Here is a 7,903-nt window from a genome sequence, read left to right on the forward strand (position 1 = left end):
TTCCTTCCTTCCTTCCTTCCTTCCTTCCTTCCTTCCCTCCCTCCCACTTGCACTTTTATTGCCCAGGCTGGAGTGCAATGGCACCATCTTGGCTCACCTCAACCTCTGCCTCCCAGGTTCCAGCCATTCTCCTGCCTCAGCCTCCAGAGTAGTTGGGATTACAGGCATGAGCCAACACGCCCAGCTAATTTTGTACTTTTCGTAGTGACGGGGTTTCTCCCTGTTGGTCAGGCTGGTCTCGACATCCTGATCTCAGGTGATCCGCCCGCCTCGCCTCCCAAAGTGTGGGGATTACAGGCGTGAGCCACCTCGCCCGGCTGAAAACTTTCTTAAAGGAAATTTGGACCCTGTGGTCTACCTTGGAACCCCACCCTGCCACTCACCCACTCCTCCCCTTGGTGGGGAAGGGAGGAAAGTGCAACAGAGCTCTCTGCCCACCCTAATCCCACCTCCTTTACCAGTGACCCAGTCACGGATTGCAAGTTTAATGCACCAAGAATGCTGCAATTGAGTTCTTTTGGCATAAGTCATCCTTCCACTGGTCCCCAACGCATGCTCGCTATTATGCGGTACTGCCACTCTTGGCAAAGTTCGCAGGGAGTAGCCTCCGCCCCATACCCCCTACCCAGAACCTGCAGTGGGCAGGACTCACCGTTGCTATGAAACGCCCGCTGTAATCCCTTTGACCCTGTCGTGTGATGACCTTTGGGAAAAGCCCCCTGCCCAACTATTGAGCATGCACAGACTATTCCGGGTGCAAAGGCTGCTAAATTGCTGTTCTCCAGAAGCCAGTGGTAGGGAGCCATCGGCAGCCGCGGGAGCGCCTGCTGCAGCTGCCTGACAAGGATTCGGGATTAACGGGGAGATGGCTTGCACCCTCTTCTTTCCTCAGTAGGAGGAACAACACAGGAGGCAGGGTTGGAGGCTGAGCTAAAAACCAGATTCTCACCACCTGTTTCTTCAAGCAAGTGCGCTTGCGCTGGGCAGGCCCTAGGGCGCGCGTCTGGCTGAGGGATGGTGCTGCAGAGCAAGGAGCGCACGCGCTCAGCGTCTCCATCTGCTGGCTGTGTGGTCCGTATTTTAGGGATGGATTAAAGTAGGTGCCGGCATTGTAAAATATGAGCATATAAAATTAGGTCAACACTATCCAAAGGAGTTTCAAAAGAATGGTTGAAGAGTTTGCAAAAAGCTTTGAGAATTAACAGAATAATTTGGTGACAAAAGGAGCCTCTATTGATCTGGGCATAGAAATATTTAGTAAATTTACATGAAAGTTCTAAATTCTAATTTATTCATTTGGCATATTATTTATATAACAAATTCTAGTAAAAGAACTATCGATATTGCTTCTCCATCTTTGGCTAAGATCAAGTGTAGGAACTTGATATACATTTACTTGTACGAATTTAGGCATGCACACATGTACAAACATAAAAACAGGTTTCTATTTAAAATACATTTATCCTCTGCATAGACTTCTTTTTGCAATTTTTCTACTCAGTTTAATCAACATCTACATTAATTACTACCTTTAATTAAGTAATCAGTCTGTTTTTTTTTTTTTCTCTCTCTCTCTAGACATAAGGAACACCCAGGAGACAGAAAGTTTAAAACCATCCAACTTATTTGTTCATAAGAATTTATCTCCTAGTATTTTAAATTTTGAAACGGCAAAAACAAGGGATACAGCCCTGGTCACGCTGACTTCACAGCTTCTGTGCCTATCTATGCGTTCAGCTTGTCAGTGTCCTTGTGTCCAAGACCCCCAGGCACATACCTTAGATGAATAAACTGGGCTCATGATGGGTTGCATTGAGGTAGAATGCACACCACTGGGAACTGCAGGGTGTAGCAGTAAGAAGGTGTCAGAAAGCAGTTGTTACAGAATTTGATCTTTTGTTGGGCGATTTGGGGTAAGGTCTAGGGAAGTGAGGGGTTTGCTCTATATTGGACATTGTTAGAAAGTAGGGGCTAGGTGGGCGAGGTGGTTCATGCCTATAATCCCAGCACTTTTGGAGGCCGAGGCAGGTAGATCATGAGGTCACGAGATCGAGACCATCCTAGCCAAACTGGTGAAACCTTGTCTCTACTAAAAGTACAAAAAAAAAAAAAAAAAATTAACTGGGCTTGGTAATCGCAACTCCTGTAATCTCAGCTACCTGGGAGGCTGAGGCAGGAGAATCACTTGAACCCGGGAGGCAGAGTTTGCAGTGAGCCAAGATCACGCCACTGCACTCTAGCCTGGCAACAGAGCAAGACTTTGTCTCAAAAAAAAATAAAATAAAAAGAATAAAAGAAAAAAAGAAAGTGGAGCTAATTCTAGATTGGCTAATTTTGTGGATATATACAACACACAATTAAATAATAAAGTGTTTAACTATAGGCTTAAAATATAATTAATCAGTGTATTAAATAAAACAATCTATATCAAATTAAATTATAATTATATGAATGAACTGCAAAAACTTTTAAAAATAAACTAATAGGAAATCAATTAGAAACACTCTCTGTAATTCTTATACCCAATATAATCAACTATTTACATTAATTATTGTCTTGAATTAATCAGCCTTTTCTTTCATTTTCTGTAGACATAAGTGACACCTAGAGGACAGAGAGTTAAAAACCATCTGGGTCATTTTTTATAAGCATTATCTTAATTAAAAGTTTTGAGAAGGCAAATACAAATATATATGTATTATCATCCAAAGGTGTATTTTGTTAATTCATTGATATTTTAAGAAATAAGGGTTAATTAAAATATGGCTTATATGTGATCTTTTGTACATTTTTTTATTTTAGTAAGATTGTGCCTTTGAAATGAGTATGTTTTGGCATCCTTACGTTTATCTCAGTTTACTCCAAAAAGCAATAAGAAGTTTCATTTGAGAGGAATGTGTAAGGCTGAGCTGGTTTGCCCCAATATTAATTTTTTTCAACATTACTTCTGTTTGCCAACCTAAACTCAGAAATATATCTATCTATATAGATAGATAGATGGATAGATAGATGCACACACACATACACACATATACATGATTTTTAAGAGAGAAAAAACTCCAGAATTTGGAAACTTGTATTCCTCTCGACTGCCTTTTCTTCCTGTCAGTTAGAAGAAGATAAGGCTAATCTAAGCTATATATGTGAAAATGTATATTTGTACTTTTTTCTTGACGGTGACTTCTCACTGAGAGGTAAAGCAAATATAGTTGAAACTTGTAGGTCTGTGTACAGACAAGCAGTAAAGAAGAAATCAAGCTCAGAACCAGACATTAGTCTCTAAAGACAATTTTTAGTGACTTAGAATTAATAGGTTGGACCCATGCTTTATCTAGGTAAATCAATGAGTACCACACATTCTTCTTAACTGCATTTTCTTACTTTGAGGCAGACTGTTTTAACTCAAGTCAAAGCAGCATGTTTGAAAACACACAGTTCAACTGTAAGCAAGTTCAGAATTATTCATAGCTCTCAAAAGTTCCTTCTTGTTATGATGACAAGGAATCGAGATAAAACCAGAGTGCATGTATACATTTCATTTTAACGTTATTTGGTAATGGTGATGCTCAGCGTCAGGGCTGGGGTCATGGCAGAGTTCAGGGTCAGTATCAGGATTAGGTTGGGGTCAGTGGCACATCAGCTCAGGGTAATAATCAAGATCATGGTGATAGGTTCAGGGAAAGAGGATCAAAATAAATGTGAGAGACAGAGCGAGGCAAGAGTCAAGGTAGGGGTCTGTGCCAGGGTGTTCCATGGTGAAAGTAATGACAGTTGTTAGTGTCAGGGTCAAGTTCAGCTTCAGGGTTAGTGATAGCATGAAAGTGAGGGTGAAGATAGGGGTAAGGTCAGGGACAAGGACTAGGTGAGGTAAAGGGTCAAGCTGACATTGAAGGTCAGATTGAATGTTAGGATGATCCAACGGGGTCGCAGAAACAATGAGGGTCAGGGTCAAATGCAAAGTAGATGTGGCCAGTATAATATTGAAGGTGTGGGCAACAGTTGGTGTCAGAGTAATGGTATGGAATAGGGTCTGGATGAGGCTGAGGGTTAGGATCAGGTGAGTTGTAAGGTCAAGTGTAAGGTCAGGATGAACATGGTAGTAATGCTCTAGATCAGGGTCTAGGCATTACGGTAATAGTGAGGGTCACTGTAAGTTCAGGTACAAAAAGAATATCAGTCAGATTCAGGGTGAAGGTCAGTGTCAGAGTCCATATTAGGGTAGGCATCAGGGACGTAATGACGGATAAGGTCAGGGTAAGTGTGAGTGTCAAGGTTGGGTCAAGGTGAAGTTCAGAGTAAGGTTAAATATTCAGTATAAGGATCAACATCAAGTGGAGTGTTACAATGAAAGGATCAGGTAAGATCAGGTAAGTCTCAGGCTCAGCTTCAGGGTCAGATTAATATCAGGTGAGGGTCACTATCAAGATTAGGGAAGATCAGGGTTGGGGTCAGGGTCAGGGTTCGGTTAAGGATGAGGGTTGAAATCATTGTCAGGCTAAGTAAGCAAGGGTCAAGGTCAATGTGAGGGCAGGTTGAGTGGCAATGTTGAATGCAGGGTGAACTTGAGTGTGTGGATTAGGGAAAGACTAAGAATTAGGGGCCAGAAGTAGGTGAGTTTCCATGTCTGAAGGTCAAGGTCAGAGTCAGGCACAGGATAATGTTATCATGAGATAAGAAGGAGATCCTGAGTCAGTATATGTGTAAGGATAAGGCTCACAGTTATAAAAATGGTGAATTTGACAATAAAATTCAGAGAGAAAATCAGGGTCAGATTCAGGGTGAAAGTCAGCTCAGAGTCAGCATGAGGATCAGAGGAAGGGCTGAGGTCACATGATGGTCATAGACAGGATTAGGGACAGAGAGCATCAGAATAAGCATAAAGATAATGATAAAGGTGGGTGTATATGTCAGAGAAAGCATCAGCTTAATGGTCAGTGTCAGTGTCAGGTTGAGGATCAAGTTCAGCCAACATCATGATAAAGGTCAGAGTGAAGGTTAGGGTCAGGAAAAGTCCAGAGTCAAGTGTAGGATTAGGGTTAGTCTAAGGGTATTTTCTGAGTCAGAGTCAGCTTCAGGATCACTGTCAAGGTCACAGGGGTTTCAGAATAGGATGATAATCAAGGTTCTGAGCATAGTCACGGTCAAGTTGACCCCTCAAACTTAACCTGACACTCAACTTGACACTGAGCCTGAACCTCATCATGTCTATCAATATGTCACTCTGGCCCTAATGGTAGCTCTGTTCCTCACCAAGACGCTGCGGTTCACATTGGCCTGCATGCTGACTCTGACCCTGACCTTTACCCTTGAGGCTTAGACTCACCTTCACCCTCATTCTGACTCTGATCTGACCTTCATCCTAAAATTGATCCAGACATGACTCTTACTCTGCCCCTGTCCTAGGCTGTATCTTCATCCTGACCTTGATACTTAATCTGAACCTGAACCCTAACCTGACTCCGACCTTCACATGACACCATGACCTTCACCTCTCCTCTGACATTCACACTCACCGTGACCCTGAATCTGACCCTCACTCTCACTCTTTCCCTGAGCTAACAATTTCCTATGCCTCACACTTTTGCTAACTCTCGCTTTCATTCTATATTTGCCCTTGGGCCAATGCTCACTATAAGCCTGACTCTGACCCTGGCCCTCAACATGACCATGATATTCACATTCACATTGATTGTAAACCTGACACTGACCCTCAAGCTGACCCTGACACTAAGCCTGAGTTAGACCCTGATCCTCACTGTCACACAGGACAGAGCCCGAAGGTCCCCTAGCCTGATCCTGACCCTGACTCTGATCCTGCCACTCGACCTTTCCTTGTTGCTCACGCTTACCTTGATTCTAATTCTGACCCTCATGACGACCTTGTTCATGGAATAGGCCTGGAACCTACTTGACCTAACCTTCACCCTGACACTGACCTTGACACACTCTGAACTTGCCCTCACCCTAGCCATGACATTGACCCTAAGCCTCACTATGTCCCTAACTCTGACCCTCACCCTCACTCTCATAATGGTCCCAATTGTGATCTTTGCCATGACTCTGGTGTTTATACAGACCCTCATGCAAGCTCTGACCTTAAACTGACACTGCCCACATACTGACTCTGATCCTGGCTATCACGCTGACTCTGAGCCCAAATCAGACTCTGAAACTGACCTTCACCCTGTCCCTGACCTCATTTTCACCCTCTGAATGACCTCACCATTCAAATTGACTTTGTATCACCTTGACACTGTCCCAGACCTTCTCACCGATTAGCAGTTATCCTGAAATTGAACTAACACTGGCCCTGATCAATCCCTGTCTAAGATCGACACCCAGAACTTGACCCTAAGTTGCCCTTAACCTTGACACTTCCCTCACTCTGCCCAGTCCCTGAAACAGCCTGTACTGCCCTTCACACTGATCCTGAGCTTTCACCTAATCCTTACTCTGAAACTTCAAACTGCCCTAACCCACACTAGGACCTTCTCTCTTATCGTTAAGATTCTGATCTGATTCTCACTGAACCTTACCCCAAGGTAGGGTAGCTACCTTGACCCTCATCTGAATGTAACCCTGACCTTCACCCCAAACCTTATCTCACCTTGAACTAGACCTTTACCCTGACCCTGATTCTGACCTTCACTCTGAACCTGTCTGTACTGAGAACCCACCCTACCCTGACCCTGATTTACCCTTTACACTACTCTTACACAGATCCTAATTCTGAACTTGACCCTGAACTTTACCCTAACTAACCTTCATCTTGTCTCTTATCTTGATACTCAATCTGACACCAACCCTGACCATCAACTTGATTAACAGTGTATTATCACTGTTACCTTGACCTGGACTGTAATTTCTCTCTGCCTCTGACCCTATCCATCACTGTCACATGACCTTGATCCTTACTCTGATACTTATGCTGAATCTGACTCTGGCATTCTCCTGAACTTCATCCTCACCCTCACGATGTCTACAACCTTGATTTTCACTGCACAGGTACACGACCCAGACCTACCCCTCATCTCAAAATGACTGCACATTTTGCACTTGACCTGACTCTGACCTTCAGCCTAGGATGAGAACTTCCTCCTATCTCACTATGAGTCTGATGTCACCCTCACCTGATTCTAACACCCACCATTACAATCACTGAGACCATCACCTTTATCCTGCACTTGACTCTGACACTCACCATCATCTGAACCTCATCTTCATGTGAACCTGACTCTGACCTAGTTGCTCATCTTGACACTGATTCCAACTCTCACCTTTATCCTTAAGCTGACACTGACCTTGAAGCTTATGTGACCTTCATGGTCACCTGACACTCACCCTGATCCTGCCCAGATCCTTTCTGACTGATTTTGACCTAAGCCTGACACCCACATTGACGCTGACCCTTACTTTAACTTTCAACTGATGTTGACCCATGCATTGAAGCTGACTCTGAATCTGAACTTGATTTTATCCTTCACTGTGAGTGAGCCCTGACACACACCCTCATACTCATTCTGACCCACCCTATTCCTCATTATGTCCCTGACACTCACCTTCACTCTGAATCTGACTTTTGACCCTCCTGTGCATCTGATCTTCACAGTGACCCTCACTAGGACCTTGCCCTGACCTAGAATTTTGCCCTTATGTTGTCCATCCTGACCCTGCACCTGACCCTGATGCTCACCCACACCCAGACCCTATTCCTCACCATGACCCTGATGCTGATCCTGCCCACACTCCCTACATTACTCTCACCCAGACACTCACCCTCACCATGTCCCTGACACCTCACTTGACCCCAACCCACATCCTAACTCTGGCACTTACTGTGATGCTCACCCTGACACTGAATCCAACCCTCATCTTCATCTTGACCTTAACCTGTCCTTTACCC

At 44.0% G+C, this 7,903-nt stretch overlaps 1 long non-coding RNA gene across 1 annotated transcript in view; it reads right to left on the reverse strand.

Annotated features, from left to right (window-relative positions):
• The window catches only part of LOC116559485, a 16,703-nt gene extending 15,704 nt beyond the window's left edge, over positions 1-999 (reverse strand). Inside the window, exon 1 of the long non-coding RNA XR_004272476.1 lies at positions 653-999. This is a non-coding gene — a long non-coding RNA (uncharacterized LOC116559485). The remainder of the gene's footprint in view (positions 1-652) is intronic.
• Positions 1,000-7,903: the final 6,904 nt, after the last annotated feature.

Source organism: Sapajus apella, unplaced genomic scaffold (assembly GCF_009761245.1).
Source record: "Sapajus apella isolate SASKATOON/1434 unplaced genomic scaffold, GSC_monkey_1.0 scaffold23, whole genome shotgun sequence".
Taxonomy (NCBI): domain Eukaryota; kingdom Metazoa; phylum Chordata; class Mammalia; order Primates; family Cebidae; genus Sapajus; species Sapajus apella.